Raw genomic sequence first — 16,193 nt, 5'->3', positions numbered from 1 at the left:
GGTTTTCGACAAATTCAAGGAGTTGACTATGAGGAGACTTTCTCTCCCGTAGCGAAGCTGAAGTTAGTCCGAATCATGTTAGCAATTGCCGCTTTCCATGATTATGAAATTTGGTAAATGGACGTCAAAAAAGCGTTCCTAAACGGGAATCTTAAGGAAGAGTTGTATATGATGCAACCAGAAGGTTTTGTCGACTCTAAGGGTGCTAACAAAGTGTGCAAGCTCCATCGCTCCATGTATGGGCTGGTGCAAGCATCTCGGAGTTGGAACATTTGCTTTAATGAGGTGATTAAAGCGTTTGGGTTCATACATGTTTATGGAGAAGCCTGTTAGTACAGGAAAGTGAGTGGGAGCTCTGTAGCTTTCCTCATACTGTATGTGAATGACATATTATTGATAGAGAATAATATAGAGTTGTTGGAGAGTATAAAGGCCTATTTGAACAAGAGTTTTTCAATGAAGGACCTTGGAGAAGCTGCATACATATTAGGCATCAAGATCTATACAGATAGATCGAGACGCCTCATAGGTCTTTCGCAAAGTACATACCTTGAAAAGATATTGAAGAAGTTCAATATGGAAAACTCAAAGAAGGGGTTCTTGCTAGTTTTGCAAGGTATGAGATTGAGTAAGACTCAGTCACCGACCACGGCAACAGATAGAGAGAAGATGAGTATTGTCCCCTACGCTTCAGCCGTAGGCTCTCTAATGTATGCCATGCTGTGTACCAGACCTGATATAAACCTTGCCATAAGTTTGGTAGGGAGGTACCAAAGTGATCCCGGTATGGAACACTGGACAGCGGTCAAGAATATCCTTAAGTACCTGAAGAGGACTAAGGAAGTGTTTCTCGTTAATGGAGGTGACGAAGAGCTCGACGTAAAGGGTTACGTCGATGCTAGCTTCGACACAGATCCGGATGACTCTAAGTCACACACCGGATACGTGTATGTTTTGAATGGTGGGGCAGTGAGCTGGTGCAGTAGCAAGCAAGAAGTCGTGGCAGCATCTACATGTGAAGCGGAGTACATAGCTGCTTCAGAAGCGGCTCATGAAGGAATTTGGATGAAGGAGCTCATCACCGACCTTGGAGTGGTGCCAAGCGTGTTGGGTCCAATGACACTCTTCTGTGATAACACTCGGGCCATTGCCATAGCCAAGGAGCCCAGGTTTCACCGGAAGACCAAGCACAACAAACACCGCTACAACTCCATCGAGGACCATGTCCAGAGTGGAGTAATAGATATTTCTAAAGTACACACTGATCAGAATGTTGCAGACCCGTTGACTAAACCTCTTCCTCGAGCAAAACATGATCAACACCATAATGTTATGGGTATTCGATACATCACAATGTAACTAGATTATTGACTCTACTGCAAGTGGGAGACTGTTGGACATATGCCCTAGAGGCAATAATAAAATGCTTATTATCATATTTCCTTGTTCATGATAATCGTCTATTGTTCATGCTATAATTGTATTAACAGGAAACAGTAATACATGTGTGAACAAATATATCACAATGTGTCCCTAGCAAGCCTCTAGTTGGCTAGCTCGTTAATCAATAGATGATCATGGTTTCCTGATCATGGGCATTAGATGTCATTGATAACAGGATCACATCATTGGGAGAATGATGTGATGGACAAGACCCAATCCTAAGCATAGCACTACATCGTATTGTTCGTATGCTAAAGCTTTTCTAATGTCAAGTGTCTTTTCCTTCGACCGTGAGATTATGCAACTCCCGGACACCGTAGGAGTGCTTTGGGTGTATCAAACGTCACAACGTAACTGGGTGATTATAAAGGTGGACTACGAGTACCTCCGAAAGTGTCTGTTGGGTTGGTACGAATCGAGATCGGGATTTGTCACTCCATGTGATGGAGAGGTATACTCTGGGCCCACTCGGTAGAGCATCATCATGAGCTCAATGTGGCTAAGGAGTTAGTCACAGGATGACGTGCTACGGAACGAGTAAAGAGACTTACCGGTAACGAGATTGAACAAGGTATAGGTATACCGACGATCGAATCTCGGGCAAGTTCTATACCGCAAACAAAGGGAATTGTATACGAGATTTATTGAATCCTGGACATCGTGGTTCATCCGATGAGATCATCGTGGAACATGTGGGAGCCACCATGGGTATCCAGATCCCGCTGATGGTTATTGGCCGGAGAGCGTCTTTGTCATGTCTGCATGCTTCCCAAACCCGTAGGGTCCACACACTTAAGGTTCGATGACGCTAGGGTTATAGGGAAATGTTATACGAGGTTACCGAAAGTTGTTCGGAGTCTCGGATGAGATAGCGAACGTCACGAGGAGCTCCGGAATGGTCCGGCCGTAGAGAATTATATATAGGATGGATGGGTTTGGACACCGGAAATTTTTCGGGCGTCACCGGGACCACCGGAAATGGTCCCGGGGGTCCACCGGGAGGGGCCACCAGCCCCAAGAGGTAACATGGGGCAAAAGGTGGAGGGCAACCAGCCCAAAGTGGGCTGGTGCGCCTCCCACAAAGAGGCCCAAGGCGCGGGAGGTGGAAAGGGGGGGGCAAACCCTAGGCGTTGGTGGGCCTAAGGCCCACCTAGGCGTGCGCCACCCCTCCCCCTGCACTGGCCGCCACACCTCCCACCTGGGGGGGCTGCCACACCACCTAGGGTGGGAACCCTAGGGGTGGCACCCCCCCTCCCCTCCTCCTATATAGAGAGGGTTTTGGGGCTCTTGTGCACACGGTTTTCCCTCTCCCTCGGCACAGCCCTACTCCCCTCCTTCCTCCTCTCCCACGGTGCTTGGCGAAGCCCTGCCGGGAGACCTCGTCTCTCCATCGACACCACGCCGTCGTGCTACCGGAGATCTTCCCCAACCCCTCCCTCCTCCTTGCTGGATCAAGGTGCGGGAGACGTCACCGGGTTGCACGTGTGTTGAACGCGGAGGTGCCGTGGTTCGGCACTAGATTGGAATCACACCGCGGTCTGAATCGTCGCGAGTACGGCTCCATCAACCGCGTTCTAGCAATGCTTCCGCTTAGCGATCTTCGAAGGTATGAAGATACACTCACCCCTCTCTCGTTGCTGGTCTCTCCATAGGAAGATCTGAATATGGCGTAGGAAAATTTTGAATTTATGCTACGTTACCCAACAGCTACCACCCTCGCATCCGCCCGACACCGGATGGAGGCTACGCAACGCGAGTACAACACCGCCTATGGCCTCTCTCCGATTGGCAACGAACCCAGCCAGCATGGCGAGGTCCGTAGCCACGATCGCGTTCTCACCGACATCCTAGGTGTTAAGCTTCCCATCTATGATACTCCTGCATTCAATATGAAGGCTGTATAGGTGGCCCACGAGGAAATGGCTACCATGGAGGGTGAGGAGCATGCACGGCAAGCGAAGCACATCGAGGACATCCTCACCGCCGCCAACGAGAAGCATGCTTGCCCCGATCCGGCTCATGCCTTCTCCGAATCCCCTCGCATCGATGGCGAGGATCCGCGAACACCCAACGGCCACCAACCGGCCCAACACTCATCCTACCCCCGTGGCTCCAGTCGGAAGGTCGACAGGAGCCGCGGTGGGCGCTCCCACCACCGCAACGAGCAACCAGGAATTTCCAGCCGGTTCCACGAACCATCCGACGGAGGCGGCCGTCTGACTCGCGCTCGCACCCCGCCTCTGTTGCAGGAGCGGGCGTGCTCGCCCTGCCTTCCGTATGGGCCGAGTTCACGGCCCAGTTCAGATCATGCTTCCCCTGAAGCGAGAACGACGCCCGCCTTCGCCTCGACCAGCTGGCACAGTCGGCCCTCCTGGAGGAGGAGGGACCAATCGGTCTGGCGTGCTTCGGCCCCGGATCCGCGAGGAGTCGCTCCCAACTGGCTTCATGATACGTCTCCAACGTATCTATAATTTTTGATGGTTTCATGCTATTATCTTGTCAAACTTTGGATGTTTTGCATGCCTTTTATATATTTTTTGGGACTAACTTATTAACTCAGTGCCAGGTGCCAGTTCTGTTTTTTCCATGTTTTTGACCCCTTTTAGAGGAGGATTTTGAACAAAGTCCAAACGGAATGAAACTGCCAAAAAGATTTTTTTCGAAACAGAAAAAGATCGGGAAGCCTGAGAATCAGGGCACGGGGCATGCAGGGACCCCACAAGCCCCCTAGCCGCGGCGAGGGGGGCCCGCACCTCCCTGGCTTGTGGGCTCCCTCAGTCACCTCTGCCCTAGAACTTTCGCCTATAAATTCCCTAAAATCCCAGAAAAATTAGGAGATCATCGGAAGTACTTTTCCGCCGCCGCAAGCTTCTGTCTCCGCAAGATCCCATCTGGGGCACGTTTTGGTGCCCTGCCGGAGGGGGGATTCAGATACGGAGGGCTTCTTCATCAACACCATGACCTGTCTGATGATGCATGAGTAGTTCACCATAGACCTACGGGTCCATAGCTAGTAGCTAGATGGCTTATTCTCTCTCTTGGACCATGATAGAAATCTATCCGATGTAATCTTCTTTTGCGGTGTGTCTGTCGAGATCTGATGAATTGTGGATTTATGATCAGATTATCTATGAATCTTATTTGAGTTTCTTCTGATCTCTCTTATGCATGATTTCATATCCTTGTAATTCTCTTCGAGTTGTGGGTTTTGTTTGGACAACTAGATCTATGATTCTTGCAATGGGAGAAGTGCTTGGTTTTGGGTTCATACCGTGCGGTGACCTCACCCAGTGACAGAAGGGGTAGCGAGGCACGCATCATGTTGTTGCCATCAAGGGTAAAAAGATGGGGTTTTCATCATTGGTTTGAGATTATCCCTCCACATCATGTCATCTTGCTTAAGGTGTTACTCTGTTCGTCATGAACTCAATACACTAGATGCATGCTGGATAGCGGTCAATGTGTGGAGTAATAGTAGTAGATGCAGAAAGTATCGGTCTACTTGTCTCGGACGTGATGCCTATATGTATGATCATTGCCTTAGATATCGTCATGACTTTGCGCGGTTCTATCAATTGCTCGACGGTAATTGTTTCACCCACCGTAATATTTGCTATTTTGAGAGAAGCCTCTAGTGAACACTAAGGCCCCCGGGTCTACTCCACACCATATTTTCAGCCTTACACTTTTACTTCGTTGCACTTTCCGCCTTCAGATCTCACTTTGCAATCAATCTTGAAGGGATTGACAACCCCTTTAAAGCGTTGGGTGCAAGCTCTTTGTGTTTGTGCAGGTACTCTGGACTTGACGTGATTCTCCTACTGGATTGATACCTTGGTTCTCAAACTGAGGGAAATACTTACTGCTCCTATGTTGCATCACCCTTTCCTCTTCAAGGGAAAAAACGACGCAAGCAAGTCTTCGTCAACGTGTCAATTTTTGGCGTTTTTGTTTGAGAAGTAGCAAGAAGAATTTCTGGCGCCGTTGCCGGGGAGGATTGCTACTACAACAAAAGACCTTCCAACAGCGCCAGAAATAGGAGTGTTGCTTGATACTCCTCAGCAACGGCACCAGGAATCCTTCTGCTACGGCTACGCCTTAAGGGACTTCCTAGGAAAATATGCAAAGGATTTCCCCCGTGGCCTTGGAGCCTTGCGTTGGTGTTCCCTCGAAGCGGAAAGGGTGATGTAGCACAGCGGTGGTAAGTATTTCCCTCACTTTGAGAACCAAGGTATCGATCCAGTGAAGGAGTATCACAACAGCCTGCACAAACACAAAAGGCTTCCTCCCAACGGTATGAAGGGGTTGTCAATCCCTTATATATTGTTCGCCAAGTGAGAACTGAAAGTAGCAAAGTAACAAAGCAAAGTAAAAAAACGAAAGTGGAAACGATAGATGTGAATAGACCCGGGGGCCGTAGTGTTTACTAGTGGCTTATCTCATGAAAGCAAGTAGACGGTGGGTGAACAAATTACTGTCGAGCAATTGATAGAACCACGCAAAGTCGTGATGATATCTATGGCAATGATTATATCTATAGCCATCACATCCAAAACAAGTGGACCGATACTTTCTGCATCTACTACTATTACTCCACACGTCGACCGCTATCCAGCATGCATCTAGTGTATTAAGTCCAAAAGAACAGAGTAACGCCTTAAGCAAGATGACATGATGTAGATGGACAATCTCATATCTACGACAGAGCCCACCTTGTTATCCTTGTTGGCTACTACACGATGTGTGCCTTGCTGCCCCTACCGTCACTGGGAAAGGTCACCACACGGTAAGAACCCAAAACCAAGCACTTCTCCCATTGCAAGAATCATAGATCTAGTTGGCCAAACAAAACCCAAGACTCGGAGAGACTTACAAGGATATCAAATCATGCATATAAGAAATCAGCAAAGACTCAAATATATATCATAGATAATCTGATCACAAATCCGCAACTCATCGAATCTCGACAAACACACCGCCAAAGAAGATTACATCGTATATATCTCCATGAAGATCATGGAGAACTTTGTATTGAAGATCCAAGAGAGAGAAGAAGCCGTCTAGCTACTAACTACGGACCCGTAGGTCTGAAGTGAACTACTCACGAGTCATTGTAGAGGCGATGATCTTGATGAAGAAGCCCTCCAACTCCAAAGTCCCCTCCGGTAGGGCGCCGGGAAGGGTCTCCAGATGAGATCTCGCGGAAACGGTAGCTTGCAGCGGTGGAAGAGTATTTTCGTGGCTCCCTTGATTTTTTTTCTGATTTTTAGGGAATATATAGGTGCAAGATCTAGGTGAGGGGGCGCCAGGGAGGCCACAAGCCTGCCCACCGCCGCCCCCCTGGTGGCGGAGTGGGGGCTTGTGGGCTCCCTGTAGCCCTCCTGGCTTGGCCCACAGGACCCCCGATCTTCTTTCGTTCGGGAAAAAATCATTTCGGGGATTTTATTCCATTTGGACTCCGTTCCAAAATCAGATATGAAAAGAGGGGAAACACAGAAAAAACAGGAAGTGGCACTTGGCACTGAATTAATAAGTTAGTCCCAAAAAAGATATAAAAGGTACATAAAACATCCAAAGATGACAAGGTAACAGCATGAAACCATCAAAAATTATAGATACGTTTGAGACGTATCAAGCATCCCCAAGCTTAACTCCTGCTCGTCCTCGAGTAGGGAAGTGATAAAGAATGAATTTTTGATGCTTTCATGCTACCTAGCATAGATGTCCTTTGTAACTCCTCTTATGTGACGTGAATGTTCAGATCCATTAGATTCAAAACAATAGTTTGCTATTGACGTGGAAACAATAATAATTCAAGCAAACTAGCAAGGTAACCATGAACTTTCAAAATAACAAGGCCAAAAGAAAGTTATCCCTACAAAAGCATATAGTCTAGCTATGCTCTATCATCATTGCACAACGAAATTAAATCATGCACAACCCCGGTATTGGCCAAGTAATTGTTTCACACCTTTACTTTCTCAAACCTTTTCAACTCTCACGCAATACATGAGCGTGAGCCATGGTTATAGCACTATAGATGGTGTGGAGTGTGGTGGAGGTTGCAAGACAAAACAAGGAGAAGATGGTCACATTAACTAGGCATATCAATGAGCTGTGGAGATGATCATCAGTTGATATCAATGTGAATGAGTAGGGATTGCCATACAAATGATGCACTAGAGCTAAGAGTATGTGAAAGCTCTTAAAGAAAACTAGTGGGTGTGCATCCAACTTGCTTGCTCACGAAGACCTAAGGCCATTTTGAGGAAGCCTATCATTGGAATATACAAGCCAAGTTATATAATGAAAATTTCCCACTAGCTATATGGTGGTGATAAAACGAGAAACTCTCAATCATGAAGATCATGGTGCTTAATATGCACAAGTGTGGAAAAGTGGTAACATTGTCCCTTCTCTCTTTTTCTCTCATTTTTTTATATTTTTTTTGGTGGGCTCTTTGGCCTCTTTTTTTATTATTATTATTTATTTTATTTTGGTGGGCTTCTTTGGCCTCTTTTATTTCCTCACATGGGACAATGCTCCATTAATGATGATCATCACACTTTCAACTCAAAACTTAGAGCAACAATGACTCTATATGCAATGCCTTCGGTAGTGTACCATGACAATGATCTAGCATGGCATAGACATTAATGGAAACATCATGCTAGCTATCTTACGATCGTGCAATGGCAATGTAGACGTGGTGGCACATGTCATCGTGGTAGTTGCATGGCAATATATCTCGGAATGACTTTGAAAAAGCCATAGTAGGTAGGTATGGTGGCTGTTTTGAGGGAGGCTAATGGTGGGTTTTGTGCACCGGCGGAAGTTGCACGGCACTAAGAAGATAGTGATGGTGGAAGGTGAAAGTGCACCTAAACTATGGACTCAACATTAGTCATGAAGAACTCATATACTTGTTGCAAAAGTTATATTAGTAATCGAAACAAAGCATTCAACGCATACTCCTAGGGGAAGGGTTGGTAGGTATAAACCATCGCGCGATCCCGACCGCCACGCAAAGGATGACAATCAATAGACTAATCATGCTCAGATTTCATCACATAGCGGTTCACCATACGTGCATGTTGTTGGGGAACGTCGCATGGGAAACAAAAAATTTCCTACGCGCACGAAGACCTATCATGGTGATGTCCATCTACGAGAGGGGATGTGTGATCTACGTACCCTTGTAGACCGTACAGCAGAAGCGTTAGTGAACGCGGTTGATGTAGTGGAACGTCCTCACGTCCCTCGATCCGCCCCGCGAACCGTCCCGCGATCAGTCCCACGATCTAGTGCCGAACGGACGGCACCTCCGCGTTCAGCACACGTACAGCTCGACGATGATCTCGGCCTTCTTGATCCAGCAAGAGAGATGCAGAGTTAGAAGAGTTCTCCGGTAGCGTGACGGCGCTCCGGAGGTTGGTGATGATCTTGTCTCGGCACGGCTCCGCCCGAGCTCCGCAGAAACGCGATCTAGAGGTAAAACCGTGGAGATATGTGGTCGGGCTGCCGTGGCAAAGTTGTCTCAAATCAGCCCTAAAACCTCCGTATATATAGGGGGAGGAGGGGGAGCCTTGCATTGGGGTCCAAGGACTCCCAAGGGGGTCGGCCAAGCCTAAGGGGGGAACCCTCCCCTTCCAAACCGAGTCCAACTAGGTTTGGAAGGAGGAGTCCTTCCCCCTTTTCCCACCTCTTCCTTTTTTTTCTTTTCTCTTTGATTTTCTTCCTATGGCGCATAGGGCCTTCTTGGGCTGTCCCACCAGCCCACTAAGGGCTGGTGCGCTACCCCCAAGGCCTATGGGCTTCCCCGGGGTGGGTTCCCCCCCCCCCCCCCCAGTGAACTCCCGGAACCCATTCGTCATTCCCGGTACATTCCCCGTAACCCTGAAAACCTTCCGGTAATCAAATGAGGTCATCCTATATATCAATCTTCGTTTCCGGACCATTCCAGAAACCCTCGTGACGTCTGTGATCTCATCCGGGACTCCGAACAACATTCGGTAACCAACCATATAACTCAAATACGCATAAAACAACGTCGAACCTTAAGTGTGCAGACCCTGCGGGTTCGAGAACTATGTAGACATGACCCGAGAGACTCCTCGGTTAATATTCAATAGCGGGACCTGGATGCCCATATTGGATCCTACATATTCTACGAAGATCTTATCGTTTGAACCTCAGTGTCAAGGATTCATATAATCCCGTATGTCATTCCCTTTGTCCTTCGGTATGTTACTTGCCCGAGATTCGATCGTCAGTATCCGCATACCTATTTCAATCTCGTTTACCGGCAAGTCTATTTACTCGTTCCATAAAAAAAGATCCCGCAACTTCCACTAAGTCACATTGCTTGCAAGGCTTGTGTGTGATGTTGTATTACCGAGTGGGCCCTGAGATACCTCTCCGTCACACGGAGTGACAAATCCCAGTCTCGATCCATACTAACTCAACGAACACCTTCGGAGATACCTGTAGAGCATCTTTATAGTCACCCAGTTACGTTGCGACGTTTGATACACACAGAGTATTCCTCCGGTGTCAGTGAGTTATATGATCTCATGGTCATAGGAACAAATACTTGACACACAGAAAACAGTAGCAACAAAATGACACGATCAACATGCTACGTCTATTAGTTTGGGTCTAGTCCATCACGTGATTCTCCTAATGACGTGATCCAGTTATCAAGCAACAACACCTTGTTCATAATCAGAAGACACTGACTATCTTTGATCAACTGGCTAGCCAACTAGAGGCTTGCTAGGGACAATATTTTGTCTATGTATCCACACATGTATATAAGTCTTCATTCAATACAATTATAGCATGGATAATAAACGATTATCTTGATACAGGAATTATAATAATAACTATATTTATTATTGCCTCTAGGGCATAATTCCAACAGTCTCCCACTTGCAATAGAGTCAATAATCTAGCCCTCACATCATCATGCGAAATAAATCTAACACTCATACAGTTCTGGTGTTGATCATGCTTTGCCCGTGGAAGAGGTTTAGTCAGCGGGTCTGCTACATTCAGATCCGTGTGCACTTTGCATATATTCACGTCCTCCCTTTCGACATAGTCGCGGATGAGGTTGAAGCGTCGTTTGATGTGTCTGGACTTCTTGTGAAACCATGGTTCCTTTACTAGGGCAATGGAACCCGTGTTGTCACGGAACAAGGTTATTGGATTCAGTGCGCTTGGCACCACTCCAAGATCCGTCATGAACTGCTTCATCCAGACACCCTCCTTAGCCGCCTCCGAGGCAGCCATGTACTCCGCTTCACATGTAGAATCTGCTACGACGCTTTGCTTGGAACTGCACCAGCTTACCTCACCCCCATTAAGAATAAATACGTATCCGGTCTGCGACTTAGAGTCGTCCGGATCTGTGTCAAAGCTTGCATCGACGTAACCCTTTACGGCGAGCTCTTCGTCACCTCCATACACGAGAAACATCTCCTTAGTCCTTTTCAGGTACTTCAGGATATTCTTGACCGCCGTCCAGTGATCCACTCCTGGATTACTCTCGAACCTGCCTGCCATACTTATGGCCAGGCTAACGTCCGGTCTAGTGCACAGCATTGCATACATGATAGAACCTATGGCTGAAGCATAGGGGACGGTGCTCATATGCTCTTTATCCTCATCAGTTGTTGGGCACTGAGTCTTACTCAATCTCGTACCTTGTAAAACTGGCAAGAACCCTTTCTTGGACAGTTCCATTTTGAACCTCTTCAAAACTTTATCAAGGTATGTGCTTTGTGAAAGTCCTATCAGGCGTTTTGATCTATCCCTGTAGATCTTAATGCCTAGAATGTAAGCAGCTTCTCCTAGGTCCTTCATAGAGAAACTTTTATTCAAGTAATCCTTTATGCTCTCCAAAAACTCTACGTTGTTTCCAATCAGCAATATGTCATCCACATATAATATTAGAAACGCCACAGAGCTCCCACTCACTTTCTTGTAAATACAAGATTCTCCAACCACTTGTATAAACCCAAATACTTTGATCACCTCATCAAAGCGTTTGTTCCAACTCCGAGATGCTTGCACCAGTCCATAAATGGATCGCTGGAGCTTGCACACCTTGTTAGCATTCTTAGGATCGACAAAACCTTCGGGTTGCATCATATACGACTCTTGCTTAAGGAAACTGTTAAGGAACGCCGTTTTGACATCCATCTGCCAGATTTCATAATCGAAAAATGCAACTATTGCTAACATGATTCTGACGGACTTAAGCATCGCTACGGGTGAGAATGTCTCATCGTAGTCAACTCCTTGAACTTGTGAAAAACCCTTTGCCACAAGTCGAGCTTTATAAACGGTCACATTGCCGTCAGCGTCCGTCTTCCTCTTAAAGATCCATTTGTTCTGAATAGCCTTGCGGCCCTCAGGTAGTACTTCCAAAGTCCACACTTTGTTCTCATACATGGATTCTATCTAGGACTTCATGGCTTCTAGCCATTTGTTGGAATCTGGGCCCACCATTGCTTCTTCATAATTTGCAGGTTCATTGTTGTCTAACAACATGATTGACAAGACGGGATTACCGTACCACTTTGGAGCAGCACGTGGTCTCGTCGACCTGTGTGGTTCGACAGAAACTTGAACCGGAGTTTCATGATCATCATCATTAACTTCCTCCTCAACCGGCGTCGCAATGACAGAGGTTTCCCCTTGCCCTGCGCCACCATCTAGAGGGATGAGAGGTTCGACAACCTCATCAAGTTCTATCTTCCTCCCACTCAATTCTCTCGAGAGAAACTCCTTCTCGAGAAAAGCTCCGTTTTTAGCAACAAACAGTTTGCCCTCGGATTTGAGATAGAAGGTGTACCCAACTGTCTCTTTTAGGTAACCTACGAAGATGCACTTTTCCGCTTTGGGTTCCAGCTTTTCAGGCTGAAGCTTTTTGACATAAGCATCACATCCCCAAACTTTAAGAAACGACAACTTCGACCATTTGCCATACCACAGTTCGTATGGTGTCGTCTCAATGGATTTTGATGGTGCCCTATTTAAAGTGAATGCAGCTGTCTCTAATGCATAACCCCAAAACGATAACGGCAAATCGGTAAGAGACATCATAGATCCCACCATTTCTAACAAAATACGATTACAACGTTCGGACACACCATTACGCTCTGGTGTTTCAGCTGGTGCCAACTGTGAAACAATTCCACATTGTCTTAAGTGAGCACTAAACTCGAAACTCAGATATTCACCCCCATGATCAGAACGTAGGAACTTGATCTTCTTGTTACGATGGTTTTCAACTTCACTCTGAAATTGCTTGAACTTCTCAAACGTCTCAGACTTGTGCTTCATCAAGTATATATATCCCTACCTACTCAAATCGTCAGTGAGGGTGAGAAAATAACGATATACGCCGCACGCCTCCACACTCATCGGACCGCACACATCGGTATGTATGATTTCCAACAAGTCACTTGCACGCTGCATTGTTCCGGAGAATGGAGTCTTAGTCATCTTGCCCATGAGGCATGGTTCCTACGTGTCAAATGATTCAAACTCAAGTGACTCCAAAAGTCCATCGTAATGGAGTTTCTTCATGCGCTTTACACCAATATGACCTAAGCGGTAGTGCCACAAAAACATGGTGCTATCATTGTTAACTCTACATCTTTTGGTCTCAATGTTATGTATATGTGCATCATCGCTATCAAGATTCAATAACATTGGGTGCATAACCATAAAATATATTACTCATAGAAATAGAACAACCATTATTCTCTGACTTAAACGAGTAACCGTCTCGCAATAAACAAGATCCAGATATAATGTTCATGCTTAACACGGGCACTAAATAACAATTATTTAAGTTCATAACTAATCCTGATGGTAACTAAAGTGAAACTGTGCCGACGGCGATTGCATCAACCTTGGAACCATTTCCCACGCGCATCGTCACTTCATCCTTCGTCAGCCTTCGTTTATTCCGCAGTTCCTGCTTCGAGTTGCAAATATGAGCAACAGACCCAGTATCTAATACCCACGCACTACTAAGAGAGTTGTTTAAGTACACATCAATAACATGTATATCGAATATACCTGATTTTCCCTTGGCCGCCTTCTTATCAGCCAAATACTTGGGGCAGTTGCGCTTCGAGTGACCCAGTCCCTTGCAATAATAACACCCTGTTTCAGGCTTAGGTCCAGCTTTGGGTTTCTTTGTCGGATTGGCAACAGGCTTGCCGCTCTTCTTGGAGTTACCCTTCTTGCCTTTGCCGTTTCTCTTGAAACCAGTGGTCTTATTGACCATCAACACTTGATGCTCTTTTCGGAGTTCTGACTCTTCGAATTTCAGCATCGCGAATAAGTCGTCCGGTGACTTGTTCATCCCTTGCATGTTGTAGTTCAACACAAAGCCTTTATAGCTTGGCGGTAGTGACTGAAGGATTCTATCAGTGATAGCTTCTTGCGGGAGTTCAATCCCCAGCTCCGCTAGACGGTTTGAGTACCCAGACATTTTGAGCACATGTTCACTGACAGACGAGTTCTCCTCCATCTTGCAAGCATAGAATTTATCGTAGGTCTCATACCTCTCGATCTGGGCGATCTTCTGAAAGATAAACTTCAACTCCTGGAACATCTCAAATGCTCCATGACGCTCAAAGCGACGTTGAAGTCCCGGTTCTAAGCCATACAAGACTGCACATTGAACTACTGAGTAGTCCTCCTTAGTGCTAACCAAGCGTTCTTAACATCCTGATCAGCCGTAGCGGGTGGTTCATCTCCTAGCGCAGCATTAAGGACATAATCCTTCTTCCCAGCTTGTAAGATTAGCTTAAGATTACGAGCCCAGTCTACAAAGTTGCTTCCATCATCTTTCAACTTACCTTTCTCTAGGAACGTATTAAAAAATTCAGGGTGACTATCGCGTGAGCCATGATCTACAACACAAATATATTCAAAGTGGACTTAGACTATGTTCAAGATAATTAGAGTTTAACTTAATCAAATTACTCGCTAAACTCCCACTTAAAAAGTACATCTCTCTAGTCATTTGAGTGGTTCATGATCCACTTACACTAGCTCAAGTCCGATCATCACGTGAGTTGAGCATAGTTTCAGTGGTAAGCATCCCCATGCTAATCATATCATCCATATGATTCATGATCGACCTTTCGGTCTCATGTGTTTCGAGGCCATGTCTGCACATGCTAGGCTCGTCAAGCTTAACCCGAGTGTTCCGCGTGCGCAACTGTTTTGCACCCGTTGTATGTGAACGTTGAGTCTATCACACCCGATCATCACGTGGTGTCTCGAAACGACGAACTGTAGCAACGGTGCACAGTCGGGGAGAACACAATTTCGTCTTGAAATTTTAGTGAGAGATCACCTCATAATGCTACCGTTGTTCTAAGCAAAATAAGGTGCATAAAAGGATTAACATCACATGCAATTCATAAGTGACATGATATGGCCATCATCACGTGCTCCTTGATCTCCATCACCAAAGCACCGGCACGATCTTCTTGTCACCAGCGCCACACCATGATCTCCATCAACGTGTCGCCATCGGGGTTGTCGTGCTACTCATGCTATTACTACTAAAGCTACAACCTAGCAAAATAGTAAACGCATCTGCAAGCACAAATATTAGTATAAAGACAACCCTATGGCCCTGCCGGTTGCCGTACCATCGACGTGCAAGTCGATATTATCTATTACAACATGATCATCTCATACATACAATATATCACATCACATCGTTGGCCATATCACATCACAAGCATACCCTGCAAAAACAAGTTAGACGTCCTCTAACTTTGTTGTTGCATGTTTTACGTGGTGACCATGGGTATCTAGTAGGATCGCATCTTACTTACGCAAACACCACAACGGAGATATATGAGTTGCTATTTAACCTCATCCAAGGACCTCCTCGGTCAAATCCGATTCAACTAAAGTTGGAGCAACTGACACCCGCCAGTCATCTTTGAGCAACGGAGTTACTCGTAGCGATGAAACCAGTCTCTCGTAAGCGTACGAGTAATGTCGGTCCGAGCCGCTTCGATCCAACAATACCGCGGAATCAAGAAAAGACTAAGGAGGGCAGAAAAACGCACATCACCGCCCAAAAAACTTTTGTGTTCTACTCGAGAAGATATCTATGCATGAACCTAGCTCATGATGCCACTCTTGGGGAACGTCGCATGGAAAACAAAAAAATTCCTACGCGCACGAAGACCTATCATGGTGATGTCCATCTACGAGAGGGGATGTGTGATCTACGTACCCTTGTAGACCGTACAGCAGAAGCGTTAGTGAACGCGGTTGATGTAGTGGAACGTCCTCACGTCCCTCGATCCGCCCCGCGAACCATCCCGCGATCAATCCCACGATCTAGTGCCGAACGGACGGCACCTCCGCGTTCAGCACACGTACAGCTCGACGATGATCTCGGCCTTCTTGATCCAGCAAGAGAGACAGAGAGGTAGAAGAGTTCTCCGGCAGCGTGACGGCTCTCCGGAGGTTGGTGATGATCTTGTCTCGGCAGGGCTCCGCTTGAGCTCCGCAGAAACGCGATCTAGAGGTAAAACCGTGGAGATATGTGGTCGGGCTGCCGTGGCAAAGTTGTCTCAAATCAGCCCTAAAACCTCCGTATATATAGGGGGAGGAGGGGGAGCCTTGCCTTGGGGTCCAAGGACTCCCAAGGGGGTCGGCCGAGCCTAAGGGGGGAACCCTCCCCTTCCAAACCG

The sequence above is a fragment of the Hordeum vulgare genome, chromosome 4H (genome assembly GCF_904849725.1).
Source record: "Hordeum vulgare subsp. vulgare chromosome 4H, MorexV3_pseudomolecules_assembly, whole genome shotgun sequence".
Taxonomy (NCBI): domain Eukaryota; kingdom Viridiplantae; phylum Streptophyta; class Magnoliopsida; order Poales; family Poaceae; genus Hordeum; species Hordeum vulgare.
Note: the sequence above shows the minus strand (reverse complement) of the source record.